Source organism: Elaeis guineensis, chromosome 15 (genome assembly GCF_000442705.2).
Source record: "Elaeis guineensis isolate ETL-2024a chromosome 15, EG11, whole genome shotgun sequence".
Lineage (NCBI taxonomy): Eukaryota > Viridiplantae > Streptophyta > Magnoliopsida > Arecales > Arecaceae > Elaeis > Elaeis guineensis.
The window spans coordinates 46726522-46748931 of record NC_026007.2 but is presented as its reverse complement, the minus strand read 5'-3'; the positions used below and the strand labels follow the sequence as shown (position 1 = coordinate 46748931).

Genomic DNA, 22410 nt, shown 5'->3' with positions numbered 1-22410 from the left:
TTTTGATGTTGGTCGACCACTATCTGAGTTCCTAAGAGGAGGATAAAGTTTGGTTCAAAGTCAATTCAAATATGATTTGAATTGATGAAAAGGATCAACCAATGTTTGAACTTGAACCAAACTACCTAAATCTTATCCTCATCTTTTCATGGGATGCCACCCTTAAGAAGGGATGAGTTTTGTGCAACAAAAAGAGTGATCTTTAGTATGAGAAATCTCTAAGTTGGGGCATGAGAACTTGAGAGTGGGTCAGACTTCTGTGCGTGAGAAACAGAGGAGGAGATCTTCTTCTTGGGTGTGAGGTCTAGGGTGGGTTCTAGAGTTTCAACTCTGAATTTTGTGAGAGAAAAATATAAGAGTGAGTTTTGTCTAATCTCCTACACCACCACCTCCTTTTAAAGTTTCATCTTTTGATCTAAAAGAGTCTGAGAGATCCAAAGAAAAGAGTTTGGATCAGCAATCCAGTACCTTCAATGCGAGCTAGCACTCCCAGAAAGAATGATCCGATCAGGACTTCGAGTAGACGATCTATCGAGACCGGATGATCTGTGCAGCTGTTCGATATCAGTTAGAACTTTATACCATACCTACCAGTAGTGAAGATCATCGACCTACGATAAGGTGGTAAGTTTTGAATTCAATCGATGTGATCTAAAGGTCAGATCAGATTCAGGGCATCGATGTGATCGATGTAGTTTTTTTATTTTATATCAGATTTTATATATAAAATTTTTATATCATTGATCCTTAATGATAGTTTAGATCTGATCTAAAGTATGTATAGAAGATTAAAGTGTTTAATCTTTTATTTTTTTACTGTAAAATTTTAAAAATACATACTTTGGACTATCCATTTTTCCTTCAAATGATATCGGAGCCAGATTTCTTATGACATAAATTTTCTGTATATAACCTAATATTACATGTATTTAGATATATAATTTAATTTAGATTAGATCGATATATGATATTTAGATCTAAAATTAGTTATAGAGCTGATTGCACAAACTGATATAAGGTTATCCTGCTGTAAGGTTTACCCCTTATAGTGTAAAAGTTGTCCTAGTTTGTGCTGATCTTTATAAAATTTGATTTTAATTATTTAGATTAGATCTAAATAATTAATTTAGAATCTGACTAGTATAGTAATCTAATTGGATAGATCTTCATAGCCATTCGGTCATAAGAGAAATTAGGATTTCATAATTCTATTTACCCATTCGATGAGATTTTTTATGGCGTGTAGGGGTGCTGCGTGATTTTTTTCATGATGATGAACAACAAAAAAAATTTTAAAATTTTATTTTAAATTTAAAATAATATATATTAGATCTAAAATTAAGATTTTAATCATTAGATAATTGATTGTAAAAAAATATTTTATAAAATTAAAAATTATTTTCAAATACCAAATCCAAATCCATGTCAGTCCAAAACTGAATTAAGTGATTTAGATTTGAGAATCAAAGATCTAAGATATTAATTTTATAATTCATGGGTTAATAGTTAGCTAGAGTCAAGTCCATTTTAACTAGGTTAGACCTAAGATTAGAAATCATTGATAATGGACTATGTTAGTAATTGATCAAATCTAATTAAAAGTTAATTCTGATTGGATCAATTTTTTCTCTTGATCAATTTCAATAGTTGTAGTTGATCAAGTCCATATCTTTGATTAGACTAATATAGACCTTGATCATAGCTCCGTGGTCGAACCCAAGTCTATAAGTTGATCAAATTAAAAATGACTAACCAGTTGGTGTCTAAGGTAAGTATGGCAGTTTTGATCAATGGTCATTAATTGGAAGCTACTCGCATAGATTGAGTCTATGTCGAGTTAATGGCATATCTCTCCTATTGATCTTACTTATCTGACCAACATGGTGAATCATATTTTGATTAGATTACTTAATGATTGGGATTGACCTATGCTACCTAGAAAATCAGTATGACTGATTTAGGTGCCTCTACTTTAACTTATCTTGAGTCCTCTTCATGACTTGATAAAGTCAGTGGAAGAATTTATGACTAATTGGCTAGACTAGTTTATACCTAATTTTTTTTAATCTGACTTGGTGAAGTCAGTGGGAGGATTAAGATTAACTGATCAAATCTTTTCTCATCTCTCAATTTAACTAATTAAATCCTCTAAAATTGTTAGATCCCTAAAAATAAAATAATTATGGTGATACCTAGATTATAGCCTCCTATTAAGTTAGATGATAATGAGTCCAATAGTTTAAATGATCATTGGAGGCACCACATGTCTGGTGCTCATCTGGTTGTCGGAATTATCATTCATAATATGTTGATTTAGTTGTATCTTTTTGATGATGGTCAGATTGGCCGAGCTACACTCAAGCTAGGCCACTCATTTATCAGATACACTAAATTCTAATATATTAATGGTTCGACCTAATCAGAACTTTCAGTTGAGGCACCACACATATGCTGAAGAGGTGTCTGAGATAAAATTGAATGCTAGAAATTATTTGATGAAATAATTGGTTAAGAACCTACCTATGGATGCACAGGCATTGGCCAAGCCACACTCGGGTCCATGTGCAGCCTATGTGGATTCTAGTACCCACTAAAAAATTAGTGTAATTCTTTGAATTAGAGTTAGAGGCTATCAATTCGAATAAAATAGTGGAAGAATTTTTTGACTAAAATCTATATCTTTAGGTTTAATCAATTCATATAATAATTAAGTTTTGATTTTTTTTTGCAGTTATGGCCATCACTTTGTCGCTCCGATTACTATTAGATAGTGATAAATTGATGGGATCAAATTTTGATAGCTGGTATCGAAAGTTCAAAATAGTCTTAAAGTACGAACGGATCTTGTATGTGTCGACAAATCTAGCACCCAAGGAGCCAGCTCCGAATGCACGTAGTACGGTTAGAGACACTTATCAGAAGTGGCTCAACAACCGAACTACAATTCATTATATTATGTTGGTGGCTATAAATGATGATTTCAACCATCATTTCGAGAATGCTCAGCCACAGGATATGTTACAAAAATTAAACGAGTCCTTTGGCACACCCGATGATGTTGAGAGGTACAAGACTAGTTGTGCCATCTTCAATGTTCTAATGAGAAAAAGAGTGTCGTCACTGATCATATACTGTGCATGATCAAGATGATTGAGTGCTTAAGCAAACTTGACTTTTTTCTGCATGAGCAGCTGGAGAAGGATGTTATTCTGAACTCTCTACCCAAATCCTACCTCTCTTTCTTTACTCATTATCGAATGATAAAGCCTGCAGTCAACTATCACAATTTGCTGAGATTGCTGCAAAACTTTGAGAAGGATCACCAGCTCCATAAGGAGTCGGTGAATGTTGTAGGAGGATCATCTTTTGGACATTGATCCTTTAAGAAAAGAAAGAAGAACAAAAAGAACAAGAAAAGGGTGCAAGGTGCTGGGGCACCCAAGCGCAATCAGACCAAAAAATTCAAGTTCAATCAGAGTCAGATGGAACACTTCTACTGCAAGAAGCTGGGGCACTAAAAGAGAAATTATCCTCAGTACATTGCCTCCTTGGATCTGAACAGGTCGAAAAAAAAGCAAGTTATTATTGGACAAGGTATTTATATGATAATATCTCATAATTTCTCAATTTATGATTCTACTACCTGGGTATTAGATACTGAAAGTCTTTTTAATTTTTATAATTTATTGTAGGATCTACAGATCAGTAGGAGATTTGAAGAAGGCGAAAGATTCCTTAATATTAGAGATGGAAGATCAGTTTTAGTTCTAGTGTTAGGGATTATTAAGTTGTATTCAAGTCAAATATAATTGTTTTTAGTAAATATCACCTTTATCCTTCATTTTTATTGAACATTATTTCTGTAGGCCTCTTGGCCATGTATGGTTATGAAATTTTAATAAAAAAAATAATTTTAATATCATTATGAATGATGTTAATATGATGAATGGATAGTTGAATAATAAAATTTATATTTTGTCACAACCTGTTAGTGTAATGTACATATCCAGCAAATGTTCTAAAATTAGTGATGTCTGTGATATCTACCTTTGGCACTGTAGGTTAGGTCATGTTAACAAGAATAGAATAAACAGATTGATACAAAAAAAAATTTTTGAAGTCAGTGATTATGAATCACTTCTAACTTGTGAGTCCTATCTTCTTGAAAAAATGATCAGGTCACCTTTTACTGAAAAAGATGAGCGAGCCAGTGAAGTTCTAGGTCTGATACATACTGATGTATGTAAATCGATAAACATCAGTATCAGAGATGAATATTATTATTTTATTATATTTATAGATGATCTATTGAGGTATGGGCATATCTATTTAATGATACATAAGTCAGAATTATTTAAAATATTCAAATAATTCTATAATGCAGTAGAAAAATAAACTGAAAAGAGTATTAAAACTCTTCGATCCGATCAAGGAGGAGAATACCTCTCCAGTAAGTTTCTGACATACTTAGAAGAGAATGAGATTTTCTCACAATGGACCCCTCCTGAAATATCACAGCATAATGGTGTATCGAAAAGGAGGAATCAAATTCTATTGATATGGTTCGATCCATGATGGGATTTATAAGTTTATCGATCTCCTTTTGGAGATATGCACTCGAGTCAGCTTGTTATATTTTAAATAAAATTTTGAGTAAGTCTGTAAGTGAAACACCACATGAGATGTGGACAGAGTGTAAGCCAGTACTCTCTTATCTTAGGGTTTGGGGATATCCAGCTTATGTCAAATATTTGAAAACTGACAAGCTTGGACCTAGATCTGATAAATATCTATTTATAGGGTATCCAAAAGAGATCAAGAAATTTTACTTCTATCTTGTTGATGAACAGAAAGTGTTCGTCGGCAATACGACAGTCTTTCCAGAAAAGAAATTTTTTGGAGAAAGAACTAATACCTCAAATGTTGAACTTGATGAAGTTTGATTGATAAAAGAATCGACACAATCTAGTAGATCCATAGAGTTGGACTTGATTAGATCAAATCTAGAACTTGTTGTAGAAACATCTTTAAGGAGATCCGATAGAGTGACATGTCAATCGGATAGATACTATGATTTTTTGATCCGAGATGGTGATTTAGTTGAACTCAATGAGAACAATGAGGATTCGATCACTTATATGGATGCGATGCAGAGATTTGAGTTCGATAAGTGATTGAAAGCCATGAAATCTAAAATAGAGTCCATGAAGGTAAACAATGTATGGATATTAGTTGACTCACCTGAAGGGATAAAATCCATAGGATGTAAGTGGATCTTCAAAAGGAAGAGGGGTGCAGATGGAAAGGTGGAGACCTATAAAGCTCGTCTAGTTGCCAAGAGTTACCGTCAGCATTATGGTATTGACTATGACGAGACCTTTTCTCTTATGACAATACTCAAGTCCATTCGGATCATACTTATGATAGCAGCATATCTGAACTATGAAATCTGGCAAATGGATGTAAAAACAACATTCCTAAATGGAGAGCTAGAAGAAGAGGTGTATATGATACAACTTGAAAGTTTCATATCCACAAATAAGTCTAAGGTATGCAAACTTCAGAGGTCTATTTATGGACTTAAGTAGGCATCTCAGAGTTGGAACATGCATTTTGATAAAGTGATCAGAACGTATGGCTTCATTAAGAATGGAGAAGAACCTTGCATATACAAGTGGGTTAATAACTCTATAATAGTATTTTTTTATTTTGTATGTAGATGATATTCTCTTAATCAAAAATGATATCTCTGTATTAAAGAGAATAAAGGTTTGATTGTCATCACAGTTCTCCATGAAGGACTTGAGAGAGGCATCTTACATCTTTGGGATGAAGATCTATAGAGTTAGATCTAAAAGATTGCTTGGATTATCCCAGTGAACATACATTGATACTGTGCTAAAAAGATTCAGCATGAAGAATTTCAAGAAAGGCTATCTTTCGTTAGGCTAAGAAATTTCTCTTTCGAAGAGTGATTGTCCAACAATTCTTCAAGAGAGAGAGCATATAAGTAAAATTTTATATGCTTCGACAGTGGGATCTATTATGTATGCCATGACATATACGAGATAGAATGTGGCATACTCACTAGGGGTAGTGAGCAAATACCATTCTGATCCAGGTGAGAACCACTGGAAGGTCGTAAAGATCATCCTTAAGTATTTGAGAAATACTAAGGACCAGTAGCTTATTCATATAGAATCTGACTTAAAACTTGTGAGATTTATAGACTTTAGTTTTTAGTCAGATCATGATGACAGTAAGAGCATGTCGGGATATATTTATATCCAAAATGATGGAGCAGTCTGCTGAAAAAATTTCAAGCAGCACACTGTGGCCGACTCTACTTATGAGGTAGAATATATCGTAGCATTCAATGCTGCAAAAGAAGCTATATGATTATGAAAGTTTATCAACGAGCTCGGAGTGGCACCCTCCCTTGATGGCCCCATCTTGTTGTACTGCGACAGTACTGGTTCTATTGTTCAAGCGAAGGAATTGAAGTCACATCAGTGGATCAAGCACATTCTGCATCGCTACCATATGATCTGGGAGATCATGGATAAAGGTGACGTTGAGCTTAAGAAGATCGATGAAAAGGAGAACCTAACCAATCCATTTACTAAAGCCCTCGATGTCAAGGAGTTTGAAGATTATAAATCAAAGATGGATATATGATACTATACCGATTGGCTTTAGTCCAAGTGAGAGTTATTAGGAATTGTGTCCCAAAATTAATCGTCAGCCTGTTGACAGTTGAGCTTATCATTGTAATTATATATAAATTATTAATTTAATAAATATTATTTGATTTTTTCATCACTGTGTACATCTTATTTTGAACTCCTGTCATGTGATGAAGTCCTTAGGACTATTTGATTCGATATAGGAGGATATATCATTTAGTCCTTAAATCTTAAATTTATGATCAAATGATATACTATTATTAGAACGATAGCTATATCAAGTATAGGTCATTGTGTGCCATATACATTGGTTGTCCTCTTAACTAAGAAGTATGAAGATACTGGCATGGCATGCAAGTGAGACGTAGGAGTACATCTCACTGAACATGATCTACTGTTGAGCACTCTGCTGTCAAGAGTAGCTCGTGAAGGATATGGGTATAAGTATCCCTTTAACCTAAGATCACCAAAGTGATTTGTAAGCAACTCACTGTACTTTGATGTCGGACTATCTAAATTTTTAATTCAGTGATGAAAGATTTTTGGATACAGTCAAGTATTTGTGAAATCGATGTGTGAGTCAAGATGGAATTGATCCCTCCAAATGAGTAGGAGTTAATGTATTAGTGTATTTCAATTCAGTAAAACTTCGATCGGGATAATCCATGTGATGGCTTTGAAAAATTGAAATATAATGTGGATGACCATATCAGAATTGATAGTTAAATCCTAGATCACTTTGAGCATTTGGGTCAAAGGGATGAATTATATAATAACCATATGCCAATAGGTTCTTAGATGATGCTTTGCAATCTTTCGACCTATCCGGATGTCAGGTATCATTACTAGATTGTCACTTTGATTGATATAGAAAGATTATTTTTGTACTACTAGCTTAGGTTCAGACCTATGAGGTCACACTTAAAAAAAATTTTTGACTGATCATATGGCTGATCAATGATTAAGAATCATTTTAGGATAAAACAATCAATTCGATTGATGATTAACCCTGTGCAAAAGTTGCAATAAATCAATTCGCTAATCATTAGTGAATTATAGGAGGATTGATTAGTAATTAGATTACTAATTAATTTAATTTAATTGAGTATTGAGGTTTGGATCAAATCTAATTGAATTGGATTCAATTTGATTTGATCCGATTAGGTTATGAGATGACCTAATCGCTAAGGGTGTTCGATTCCTGATTTGATCAGGACTTGAGCTCGATTAATTTTTGATTTGATTAAAATTTAATTAAAATTATTTATTATTTAATTAGATTAAATTTAGTGGTCCAATTGGGTCTAACTTAATTCGATTGGATTAAGAGCCTAATTGGATGAGAAATTAATTCGAATTCAAATCTCTTGCGCCTCCTTTCTCTATGCCCTCTTTTTTTCTTCATGCAAAAATTTTTTTGTGTGAATTCATTTTCATGCTCAGAAGTTGTTTCATGTCCATATCTAATCTCTTTTTGAATTAGAAATTGATTGGTTTAAATTTGAGTTCAAATAGATTTGAATTTGAATAAAAATCTAGAGTCCAAATTGAGTTGGACTCTTCTCTTCACACCACCACCTTTCTCCATGCAAAAAGTATTTTTGCATGAGATTTTTTGTACTATTCTAATATTGGTCAACCACTATCTAAGTTTCTAAGAAGCTAATAAAGTTTGATTTAAAGTTTAATTTAAATTTGATTTGAATTGATGATAAGGATCCACCAACGTTTGAACTTGAACCAAACTACCTAAATCTTATCCTCATCTTTTTATGGGATGCCACCCTTAAGAACGGATGAGTTTTGTGTGACAAAAAGAGTGATTTTTGATATGAGAAACCTCTAAGTTGGGGTGTGAGAACTTGAGAATGGGTCGGGCTTTCGTGTGTGAGAAACATAAGAGGAGATCTTCCTTTTGGGCGTGACGTCTAGGGTAGGTTCTAGGATTTCAACTCTAAATTTTGTGAGAGAAAAATACAAGAGTGAGTCTTCTCTAATCTCCCACACCACCACCTCTTCATAAAGCTTCATCTTCTGATCTGGAGGAGTTTGGAAGATCCAAAGAAAGAAGTTTGGATCAGCCATCCAGTACCTTCGATGCGAGCTAGCACTCGCGAAAAGGATGATCTGATCAGAATTTTGAGTGGATGATCTGTAAAGATCGGACAACCTGTGTGGCTACTCAGCATCAGCAAGAGCTTCATACCATGCCTACCAACAATAGAGATCATTGATTCATGATAAGATGATGAGTTCTAAACTCAATCGATGTGATCTAAAGGTCATATCAGATTCAGGATATCGATGTGATCGATGTAGTTTTTTATTTTATATTAGATTTTGTATGTAAAATTTTTATGTCATAGATTCTTAATGATAGTTTAGATCTGATCTAAAGCATGTATAGAAGATTAAAGTATTTAATTTTTTATTTTTTTATTATAAAATTTTAAAAATACATGCTTTGAACTATCTGTTTTCCCAAATATTGGTATAAGGATTATGTATAATTGAAGGGCAAAAATTAATCCCTCAATACCTTCTTCATCTTTTTCAGTCCTACATTTTTGACTTGCCTCTGTGTTCTTTGATTTTTTTTAACTGTTGCCACCAAGCAGAAGTCTGACCAGTTAATTTTAAGGTAATGAGCTTTACCTTTTTATCGTCAGGTACCTCTTTGTACTTAAAGATGTACTCGATCTGATCTAGCCAATCGAGAAACATCTCTGTTTGTAGACTATCCAAATATTCAGATAGATCTACTCTTATAGAATTAAATCAGTGAGTTGATAGCTCAAACGAATCACCGTGATCTTCTCGCTATTGTGTGGGAACATCCCTATGGAAGGGGTTATCGAAATCTAAAAGACCCTCATCAGATCGCTAATCTTCTAGTTCTGCTTTAGATCTCATATCTCAATTTTCTACCTACATAAGATGCGCAGTTAGATCCACTACCTATCTCCTCAAATCTTTGGTCTCTATCATCAAGTCCTATTCCTGCTAGGTGATTTCATTATGGGCTACCGTCTAATTCGTAAGTTGGTTCTTCTTACAATCACCACCAAACCATTTGAACTATAAGAAAAAATCATCGCTCAAGAAATCACTGGGCTTTGATATCAACTAATGCAGCCTAGGGCCACGTTTCGAAGGAAAGAGAGAAAGAAGATGCACAAAACAAAGAAAAAATGGTAAAGAGAAGAAAAAATTCTCTTCTCTAAAATTTTATTCAATAACCAATAAAATTTGATTATATCATTGGCCAAGATGCCTTATTTATAGGCTAAAAGTCCTGATTCAACTACAAGAAGGAATTTGAAATAAAATAAAATAAAAAATAAATCAAAATTAGACTCCATATCCGATTAGGACTTTTGCGCTCTCTTATTGACCTATCAAATGATTGAATGAGCCTTCAAAATTTATAGTGACAGTGAAGTAGCCAGCCTCGTAGAGCTCGAAAAGAGCTTTCTGGACTACAGTTATAATAGCGATTCTGACACTGAATGAGAATGTTATGGCCATTCTAGCTTGACAGTATCGAATCAACAAGGTCTAATGCAGTCAACTAGATTTTCGACCCTTTGGAATTCTATCCCTCACATCCAAGTACCGATCAGCTAGGACATTTGCATCAGTTACTATCTCCATTGCTTTAGTGGTGGATGTTCTCTCTTGGCTTCTAAAGAATGCTTGTGATCTTGGTGTGATTGATTAGGGCATTAGACAAATTAGGTGATATTTTAAGCTTGCAATTTGCAGATGATACTCTTTTATTTTGTACATGCAAATAAAAATGTGTGTTGGTAGCTAAGGTAATCTTGTTAGCTTTTGAAGGGGCATCAAGATTGAATTTAATTTTTTACAAATGCTCTACTCTTTACCTGAATATGGATGAAGAGGAGTCATCCCACTTTTCATCTTGGATGAATTATAGGCAAGGTACTTTATCCTTTATGTATTGCAGTTATCACTGTATCATAAAAAACTATCTAAGCAAGACTGGTTACCTTTAATTGAAAAGTTGAACTTGAGACTAGCAACTTAGAAGGAAAATTGCTTTCATGGGGAGGGAGATTGACTTTGATCAACATTGTTCTGACATTACTTCCATCATACTACATGTCAATTTTGAAATTGCCAAATAGGTCATCAACAAAATGGATAAAATGGAAGGGCACTTTTATAAAAGGTTAGTGACAGTGTTAATGTTTTTCATTGCCTGGTGAGTTGGGATATTATTTCTAAAGTGAAGGAATAAGATGATTTAGAGGTAAAGAATTTATCTCAGATGAACCAATCGCTCCTAGCTAAATGGGAGTGGAAGTTTCTATAGGGATTGGTGATTTATGTCACAAATTGACATAAAAAGTATCAATTAATATCTAAATTATCTAACTTTATTAAGAAATTGATACTTGTTATTATATTTTGCAGAAGAAGAGATCATCAATAGAAAGAACAAGGAAAGAGGATTCCAACGGCGCAAATTTTATGCAAAACGGAGTTAAATTGACCCAGGAATTGAAGAATGAAGAAAGAAGACTCAATTGGGTCAAACCCGAGTCAAATCAGATCAAAATTGATCAAAAATCAACTGATTTGGTGATCTGATTAGCCGCCTGGTCCACAGCAACAGGCGCGTGGACCATGGACCCATCGACGCACCATAAACCCCTCTAACAACTCTCTAAAACCTCTTAGTCCCACATCGAAAGTTTTGAAAACCTTATAACCCCCAAATGCCTATAAAAAGCCCCCAAAGGCCCTTGTTTTATGTATTCTTCCTTCCGATCAAGCTTGTAACCCTAGATAGTGGAGTTTTTAGCTCTTTTTTCAAGCCTCGAGCTTTGAAGTTTTTGTAATAAATTTTTTTTATATATAAAATCTTATTTTTATGCAATTTCATCTCTTTACATTATGCAATTTATTTTTCTTGCAATTAGGATAGTTTAATTTATGCAATTTAATTTTATGCAATTAGGTTAGTTTAAATTATGCAGTTTAAATTTATGCAATTATGATAGTTTAATTTATGAAATTAGGGTAGTTTATTTTTCTATATTTAAATTTTGCAAGTAGATTTAGATCATGTCTAGCTAAGCATCCCTTCTAGGGTTTGCGATGAAGCTAGATCATGAGTAGGGATTTTACATAGGGTTCTTTCTTTTTCTTAGAGTTTCTTTTTCTTCCTCTTTTGCCAAGAATTTTTGATGAACTACAGTTGGGTCAGAGTCCCTTCATAGTTCATGCTTGATTCAGTGCATAGGAGGAGAAAACCCTAAGGGATCCTAGTTACTACTCCCCTGTAAAGAATCTTGATGGGTTATCGTTGGGCCTTAGTCCCTTCATAATCTATGCTTGGGAAAGACAAGAGGAGTAGTCGTTAGGATCAATAAGAAAAATTCTAGGTAGAATTTCCTAATCTAGATCTAGTGGATTCAAAAACCCTAGATCCTTAGTCTTATTGTCTTTAGCAAACAACTTTCGACTTTCGATTTTTGTTAAAGCTCGCTTGAGCATAGATTTGAAAATTATTTTTAAAACCAAGTCTCTGTGGGATCGACCCGTACTCGCTGGTCGTGCTACTCTGCACACCGTGCGCTTGCGGTTTTATTTACAAATTTTAAGATTTGAACATCAAGTTTTTGGCGCCGTTGTCGGGGATTTGGCATTTTAAATTATTTTCAAATATTTGTTCTTCATGCTTTATAACTCTCTTTCTTTTTCCTTTAGGTTTCTATATTTAGTTGGTGATTGTTGGAAAACTCAGGTACGCTTCTAATTTCTCTTTTATTATTTTTAGTTAATTACTTTTTCTTTAGACCTAATCATTTGAATTTACTTAATCACAAAAAAAAAAAAACAAAACAAAAGACATTTCATAATCGTGAAGTAAAATATCAAGATAAAAAAAAAATTTCTAAATTAAAATCTTTTACATTCTTGGTCATCTTGTTTATTTGCATTTGCATTTTCATAATTAATCTAAGGGCATCAACCCATTAACAAGATAAGGTGGGGATTTCATTACCCTTCCTTAGCCCAAAAATCATCTCCATCATATTGCATTACCTAGACCTTTAATCTTAAAATCAATTAGACGTCAACCTTAAGGAATTCGAGCTCAATAGGACAAGGAACCCTAAGAGTTCTACCAAGTTTGAGTTGTTTGATTAGTTGGTGTCTAGGCAAGTCCCTGAGGGTGGTTTGTTAAATTGGTTTAGTTGCTGGCCTGGCCAACTCGTTTGGTGTCTAGAAAGGCAACGATGAGTGAACCTCCAACCTCTTATACTTACCTGGCTAACTAGTTGATCAATCTCCACTTGGAAGGTTTGAAGGGTCATCTTGGAACAGTTAGGAGCTGTCTAGATTTAGGTTAATCCTAGGATAGATTGAGTTTAATTTATTGTTTCACTTGTTTGAAAAAAAAAAATATTAAAATTTAAATTAATTTGGTTACTTTTCTTTAGATTTAGGACTCCTTAGGATCTTCTCTTTAGAATTTTTTTCTCTTTCTTTTTCCTATACATAAAAATTTTATAAAAAAAAAATTGTATAAACATCGAGAACCGTACACCTCGTGTGTGGAGAAGAGTGTCGGGTCGTCTAGTTAGGATTGAGTCAATTCCTGTTGTTCCAATGGCTGAACCAATCCAACCCATGACCCTTAAGGATTTGTGTTATCCAGTTGGCTCCATCCAACCATCTTGTATCAGGTTGCCACAACCCACAGCTAACAATTTTGAAATCAAACCTCAAATCATAAATATGCTTCCAAAATTCACAGGATTAGAGGATGCTTATATATTTATTAGAGAATTTGAGGAGGTATGTGCAACCATGAAACTGCAATTAACAGAGGATGAGGTCAAACTTAGATTAATCAACTTTGCCCTTAAGGACAATGCTAAGAAGTGGCTTTATAGTCTGCCAAACTATTCTGTCACTACCTGGGAGGGCTTTGTGAGAACATTTTTAAAAAAGTATTTCCCCCATCATAAAACAGCTAGGATTAGGAATGAAATAAATCAATTTTACCAACTAGCTGGTGAATCATTTTGGAAGTACTTTGATCGTTTCAAGAATCTTTTGACCCAATGCCCACACCATGGAATAGAAACTTGGAGACTATGCCAGATCATCTATTAAGGTTTAGATTCAAACTCAAGAACCATGCTAGAGTCCATGTGCCAAGGCCAATTTATGGACAAAGAAACTACTGAAGCTTGGCAATTCTTAGAAGACCTAGCCGAGAAAAATTTACAGTGGGAAACAACTAGGGAACCTGATAAAGCTACACCTTCAAGAGGAGGAATGCATCAAATTCAACCAACCCTAGCATCAGAGGTCAAGATTGCAACCTTAACACGTAGATTGGAAGCCTTAGAATTACAGAGACCAGCCAATGTAAATCAAATATCTGCACCCATGTGTAAAGGGTGCAATGCACCAGACCATGTCTTAGAAGAATGTTCCTACTCGAATGAGTGTGCACAGGTGAATGCCACCTATCAAGGACCATTGAACAATCCTTATGCACCCACATATAACCCAGGTTGGAGGAATCACCCGAATTTCTCATGGTCCCAGAATCCTAATGTAGGCAATCCAAATTTCAATCAGCAAAATCTAAGATCCAACCCAGTAATGAACAACCCGCCAGGCTTCCATGATAATGACAAGAAAATTACCTCTTTAGAGAAAAGCCTAGAAGCCATGATGAAGACACATACCAGCTTTATGCAAACCACGGGTCAACTCATAAATAATAACACCCAAGCTATAGCCCGTCTGGAAATGCAAGTAAGTCAGTTGGCTTCGACCATTAGTGAACGAGAACATGGTAGGTTACCTAGCCAACCTGAGCCAAATCCTAGGAACCAAAATGGTCCACGACCCCAACAAGGAAACCAAGTTAATGGTGTAAATGCCATTCATATCTTAAGATCAGGAAAACAAATAGACAATAAGGTAGTTGCACTTGATGATATAGATGACTCATCTGCCGAGTCACCTTCTAAAACTACTACCTTTCAACCTCAAGCACCAGAAACTGAAAATTTACCTAGTCCAGTACTTAAAAGTCCTAGAGCTCCTTTTCCAAACAGACTGAAATCTAATAAATCTGAACATTTAGACAAAATTTTAGAGGTATTTAAACAAGTCCAAGTTAATATTCCTCTTTTAGATATAATCCATCAGGTTCCAACTTATGCCAAATTTTTAAAAGATCTTTGCACTAGGAAAAGGACCACTAATGTACCAAAGAAAGCATTTTTGGCTGCAAGTGTCAGTTCATACCTATCTAGCCATGTGCCAATTAAATATAAGGACCCTGGAGCTCCAACAATTTCTTGTGTTATTGGAGAAACCAATATAAAAAAGGCCTTGCTAGATCTAGGAGCTAGTGTGAATATCCTTCCATATTCGGTGTATGAACAACTAGGATTAGAAAAACTTCAACCTACTGGGATCACATTACAGTTAGCCGATAGATCTCTCAGGATCCCTAAGGGAATGGTCGAGGATGTTCTGATAAAGGTTGAAAATTTCATTTTCCCTGTAGATTTTATTGTTTTAGAGACTGAGCCAGTTGCGAATCCTAAAGGACATATACCTGTCATTTTAGGAAGACCATTCTTAGCTACGGCCAATGCTGAAATCAATTGTCGAAATGGTCTAATGAAGTTATCCTTTGGGAATATGACCATTGAGCTTAATGTTTTTAACTTAGAACAGGAATCCTCTTCTCATGCTGATGTCAATGTAGTCCAAGATGGTATTTATGAATCCATTGACATTAGTGATGATGAAGTCGACCTAGAGTCTAACCCCTGGTTAATCCATGAGTCTGAGGATGTCAATGAAATACTTAAAGAAAATCAGATTAATCAGGAATCGACACTTCCTACTGAACCAATCATTGAGATGGTGAAACCATCACCTAAACCATCGATAGAGGAAGCACCCATTTTAGAACTGAAACCCCTCCCAGAACATCTCAAGTATGCATATCTAGGACCCAAAGAAACTTTGCCTGTAATTATTGCATCAGACCTAGATCCCAAGCAAGAGGAAGAGTTAGTGTCAGTTCTAAAAGCAAATCAGGAAGCAATAGGTTGGACCATAGCAGATATCAAAGGAATAAGCCCTTCTATAGTTCAACATAGAATATACTTAGAGGAAGAGGCTAAACCAACAAGAGAAGCCCAAAGAAGGCTTAATCCAGTTATGAAGGATGTAGTTAAAAAGGAGATTCTGAAACTCCTAGATAGTGGAATAATTTATCCTATTTCTGATAGCTCTTGGGTAAGCCCAGTTCAAGTAGTACCCAAGAAATCTGGGGTAACAGTGGTCCAAAATGATGCAAACGAACTTATCCCAACTAGGACCCAAACGGGATGGAGGGTCTGTATAGACTATAGAAAGTTGAATGCTGCGACAAGGAAAGATCACTTTCCTTTGCCATTTATTGATCAAATGTTGGAAAGACTAGTCGGACAAGAGTTTTACTGTTTTCTTGATGGATACTCCGGTTACAACCAGATCCCCATAGCCGCTGAAGATCAAGAAAAGACTACATTCACCTGTCCATTTGGTACTTTTGCCTATAGACGAATGCCCTTTGGACTATGTAATGCACCGGCAACCTTTCAGAGATGCATGATCAGCATGTTTTCAGATATGATAGAACGATTTCTAAAAATTTTTATGGATGACTTTTCTGTTTTTGGTCTAACCTTCTCCGAGTGTCTGAATCACCTGCAATTAGTTCTAGAACGATGTAAGGAGAAGCACCTAGTTCTCAACTGGGAAAAATGTCAGTTTATGGTCAAACAGGGAATAGTTCTTGGCCATGTCATTTCTAAAAAGGGGATTGAAGTGGACAAGGCCAAAATAGATCTAATTGCAAGTCTTCCACCACCTAAATCTGTGAAAGAAATACGTTCATTTTTAGGTCATGCTGGATTCTATAGAAGGTTTATTGCCAACTTTAGCAAAGTAGCACATCCACTGACTAATCTTTTGGCAAAGGATACCAAATTTGAATTTACTCATGAGTGCTTGGAATCCTTTGAATTTTTAAAAAATGCACTTGTATCAGCTTCAATCATTCATCCTCCTGTCTGGTCTGAACCATTTGAATTAATGTGTGATGCGTCCGATCATGTTGTGGGTGCAATCTTAGGTCAACGAATAAATAAGCTGCCTAGAGTGATATATTATGCAAGTAAAACCTTAAATGATGCGCAGCTTAACTACACCACAACTGAGAAGGAGTTCCTTGCCGTTGTCTTTGCTTTAGAGAAATTTAGATCTTATTTGGTTGGGACCCACACCATTGTTTACACCGATCACTCAGCCATTAGACATCTCCTAGCAAAGAAGGATGCCAAGGCACGTTTAATCAGATGGATTTTGCTCCTTCAAGAATTTGACCTAAAAATTAGGGACAAGAAAGGCACTGAGAACGTTGTAGCAGATCATTTGTCCCGAATTTCAGTCGCACCATCTAGTGAACCACCCATCAATGAATCTTTCCCAGATGAGCAACTCATGTCTGTGTCTACTGAACCTTGGTTTGCTGATATTGTAAATTATTTAGCCATAGGTAAGATACCTTCTCATTGGACTAAGCAGGATAAATATAAATTCTTTGCCCAAGTGAAGTATTTCATTTGGGATGATCCTTATCTTTTTAAACAATATCCTGATCAAATTATTAGAAGGTGTATCCCAGATAACGAAGTCATGAATATTTTATCTTTTTGTCATGATCAAGCATGTGGGGGTCACTTCGCGTCTAAGAAAACTGCTGCTAAGGTTCTCCAATGTGGTTTTTATTGGCCCAATTTGTTTAAGGATGCTCATGAATATTGTAAAAGTTGTGCTCAATGTCAGAAAATGGGTCGAATCACCAAGCGACACATGATGCCACTCAACCCAATCTTGGTAGTTGAAGTTTTTGATGTTTGGGGAATCAATTTCATGGGACCATTTCCAAATTCCTTTGGAAATAAATATATTCTAGTAGCAGTTGATTATGTTTCAAAGTGGGTAGAAGCAATTGCATGTAGAACACCCGATAGCAAAATGGTCATTAAGTTTCTTAAAAAAATATTCTCTCCCGTTTCGGTATTCCTAGGGCAATCATTAGTGATCGAGGAACCCATTTTTGTAACTGACCTTTTGCAACATTGATGAAAAAGTATAATGTCACCCATAAATTGACCACACCATATCATCCTCAAACTAGTGGACAAGTTGAAGTGTCAAACCGACAAATCAAACAAATTCTGGAAAAAACTGTTAGTGTCAATAGAAAGGATTGGTCTTTGAAATTAATTGATGCACTTTGGGCATACCGAACCGCTTTCAAGACCAATCTAGGAATGTCTCCTTATAGGATTGTGTTTGGTAAACCATGTCACTTGCCTATTGAGATAGAACACAAAGCCATGTGGGCCATCAAACAACTAAATACAAATTTGAACGACGCTGGAAACCATAGAAAGCTTCAGTTGAATGAATTAGAAGAACTTAGAAATGAAGCCTATGAAAATGCAAAGATATACAAGGAACGAACCAAAGCATTTCATGATCAATCAATTATGAGAAAAACTTTCAATATCGGACAAAAGGTACTCTTATATAACTCTAGATTACATCTGTTTCCAGGAAAGCTTAGGTCTAGATGGACAGGACCATTTTTAGTAAAGGAAGTCTTTTCACATGGAGCTGTTGAGATTGAAAACCCAAGTAATGGTGTTATCTTTAAAGTTAATGGTCAACGATTAAAACCATTCTTGGAATTACCTGTCAAGACTATTGAAGATGCCATGGTTCTTTATGAACCAACTTATTCTGATTAAGTTGCTTCGAGGTTTGGTCTGGCTGAAGACATAAAACTTAGCGCTTCTGGGAGGCAACCCAGCTTATTTAATTTCTAATGCTTTCTTTGTTTTCAGTTTGCTTAGGACAATTAAATTAGATAAACTCCATTGGGGACAATGTCGGTCAAGTTGGGGGGAGAGCTTGAACAAAATCAGGTGTTATCATTTCTTTTTCCTTTCACTATGAGTTATTTCTTGCATTTAATATATTATGTAAAAATATATATATATATATATATATATATATATATATGAAATAAATTAATCTATAAAAGAAATAAGAGTAAGTTAGAAAGTATTTGCTAATGTAGTGAGTCACGGAGAAGATTAGCTGGTTAGACTCTTGGTGGCTTAGGTCATTTAAAGACTATTAGCACTTCCAATTGCACATGCACACTAACAAGGTAAAGTAGGTGTTAATTGTAAGGTCAATTAAGGATTTGAGTATTATTTAAATTAGATAATTTTCTCTACACCTCAATTGAAGAAATTTGAATTTAAGGAAAGAGCTACCTGCCTGAAATAAAATGCAAAACACAGAGTAAATGTGGATTGCCCTAAGCCTAGTAACCGGGTCTCTTCACCTAAGTCAAGTGTTGAGATTTGCGTCAAACGGTGGTGGGAAGGCCAGGATGCTTAGCAAAAAAAAAAAAAAAAAAAAAAAAAAAAAAACAGTGTGAAAGCTACCTTAGTTCTTTGTTTAATCTGGGGTGTATAGAAAATTAATCGAACTAAGTTATGAAAAATGATACAATTGGCCTGTACAAGTTAATACTGAAATACTAAGTTAGTTATCACTCACACAAGTGCTATAAAACTTTAAGTGTACTCTAAGAAAGCTTCTAAGTAGACCGACTACCGATTCTAATTCGAAGCTCATTACTTAGTAATACTAGAAAACTTCTTGAATTTTGATCTTAAATTAATTTGCAAAGGAAGGATCTTTTTGAATTATGATCTTATTTTGGTACATTGCTAAGGGACTAGCAATGATTAAGTTGGGGGGTGTGATTTATGTCACAAATTGACATAAAAAGTATCAATTAATATCTAAATTATCTAACTTTATTAAGAAATTGATACTTATTATTATATTTTGCAGAAGAAGAGATCATCAATAGAAAGAACAAGGAAAGAGGATTCCAACGATGCAAATTTTATGCAAAACGGAGTTAAATTGACCCAGGAATTGAAGAATGAAGAAAGAAGACTCAATTGGGTCAAACCCGAGTCAAATCAGATCAAAATTGATCAAAAATCAACTGATTTGGTGATCTGATTAGCCGCCTGGTTCACAGCAACAGGCGCGTGGACCATGGACCCATCGGCGCACCATAAACCCCTCTAACAACTCTCTAAAACCTCTTAGTCCCACATCGAAAGTTTTGAAAACCTTATAACCCCCAAATGCCTATAAAAAGCCCCCAAAGGCCCTTGTTTTATGTATTCTTCCTTCCGATCAAGCTTGTAACCCTAGATAGTGGGGTTTTTAGCTCTCTTTTCAAGCCTCGAGCTTTGAGGTTTTTGTAATAAATTTTTTTTATATATAAAATCCTATTTTTATGCAATTTCATCTCTTTACATTATGCAATTTATTTTTCTTGCAATTAGGATAGTTTAATTTATGCAATTTAATTTTATGCAATTAGGTTAGTTTAAATTATGCAGTTTAAATTTATGCAATTAGGATAGTTTAATTTATGAAATTAGGGTAGTTTATTTTTCTATATTTAAATTTTGCAAGTAGATTTAGATCATGTCTAGCTAAGCATCCCTTCTAGGGTTTGCGATGAAGCTAGATCATGAGTATGGATTTTACATAGGGTTCTTTCTTTTTCTTAGGGTTTCTTTTTCTTCCTCTTTTGCCAAGAATTTTTGATGAACTACAGTTGGGTCAGAGTCCCTTCATAGTTCATGCTTGATTCAGTGCATAGGAGGAGAAAACCCTAAGGGATCCTAGTTACTACTCCCCTGTAAAGAATCTTGATGGGTTATCATTGGGCCTTAGTCCCTTCATAATCTATGCTTGAGAAAGACAAGAGGAGTAGTCGTTAGGATCAATAAGAAAAATTCTAGGTAGAATTTCCTAATCTAGATCTAGTGGATTCAAAAACCCTAGATCCTTAGTCTTATTGTCTTTAGCAAACAACTTTCGACTTTCGATTTTTGTTAAAGCTCGCTTGAGCATAGATTTGAAAATCATTTTTAAAACCAAGTCTCTGTGGGATCGACCCGTACTCGCTGGTCGTGCTACTCTGCACACCGTGCGCTTGCGGTTTTATTTACAAATTTTAAGATTTGAACATCAATTGGCAAACTTGTAGTGGTATGAGATTGTTTGAACCCACTATTTGAGGATGAAGATAGGTATGAGAATGAGAAACAATACTTAGAGTCTCTCTCCTATTTGGAAAGATGTTTGTTCGAAAAATTCTGCTTTTTGGAACTATGTGGCTTTTGGAATTGGGAATGGTGAGTCCATTCAGTTTTGAAAAGATGCTTAAATTAATGTGATCACTCTCTTCTCTCATTTTAGGAACTCTATGCTCGTGCTTTTAAACCAAGTCTGTTCATCTCTTCTTATTGGAGCCAGAGAAATTTGAATTGGTGCATCGAAGTATATAGGGCCCCTAGACTTGAGATGAGTTAGTTGGACATTGCATAGCATACTCATCCCAATTAGACTGTCTTGCATTGAAAACATGCTAATTTAGAAATTTGATCAAAATGCTATATTCATTGTGGACTCGCACTATAAATTACCTAACTTCCATGGCATAAGATGCGCATACTCAAAAATTATTTGGGAGGCACCGATGCTGGAAAAGATGAAAGTTTTTTTATGGTTAGCAATAAAGAATAAGCTGCATATAAGAAAAATTCTCACAAAAAAGGGATGGAACGTAAGTGCTAGCTATATGTTGTGTCGTACTAATGTGGAGCCTGAAGGAACCAGATCTAGGATTTTAGGGTTAGATCTTAAATTTTTTTCAAGATCAAGCAGCGGAAGATTAAAATAAATCAAAATTTATCTTATAAAATCAGAGAATCCCTAGATCTAAAATCCTATTACATGATTATTACATGGCATTAAATCAGAAATTAAAATATAAAGAGCAAGAACTACATGTTGATCATATCAACATGTTTCTATACTACATCTAATGTATGTAAAATATAATAGATCAGATCTATTACCTTGCAAGTTAGACATTCTAACCTTACTGATCTAGGTTTGAGGATGATGTTGCGAGCCACACATGCATCCAGCCTTTAGGAGTCGTCCACACAAGCCCACGAATCATGATCAGAAATTCTGGTCCAGAAAATCAGCATAGTATGCTAGTACTATGCTGATCTTTCTTCGATGGTCGATCAGATGCCTCCTTCTTCTTGATTTAGACTCTTCCAAAGATGAGACGTAAGAGAAAGAGTTTTAGATATGAGACATTCTTAGAAAACTCACAGATGGAGGAAGAAAAGAGGTGAACTCAGCAACCCTAGAAGAAGACCCTCTTCTTCTTTTCTTTACTTTAACCCAAATACTTAGTTTTGTGTCTATTATATCTCCATGCCCCAACACTCTTTCTCTATAATTTTCACATGCCCCAAAGGTCTCTCAATGATCTATAATCCACAAAAATTTCAAGAAAAAATTCATCTTAAATAATGAGATATGAAGAATTCTTGTCTAGGTCAAATACCTAGTCAAGGAAAATCCAAACAGGGCAAGACAAGTGGTGCCCAACTCTTGGGTGCCTCCTCCTTCTTTTTCTATCATGGACCACCAGAAAAGGATGCACAATATGTGCCATAAAAGTCAT

The 22410-nt window shown here is 35.0% G+C and overlaps 1 non-coding gene and 1 pseudogene across 1 annotated transcript; one reads left to right on the top strand and one right to left on the bottom strand.

The window, feature by feature from the left end:
• The first annotated feature begins 11003 nt into the window (after positions 1-11003).
• LOC140853957 (uncharacterized) overlaps positions 11004-22410 on the top strand; it is a 31469-nt pseudogene continuing 20062 nt past the window's right edge.
• On the bottom strand, positions 13701-13807 carry LOC140854174 (small nucleolar RNA R71). Its single transcript, XR_012137308.1, has one exon. It is a non-coding gene; the product is annotated as a small nucleolar RNA R71 (small nucleolar RNA).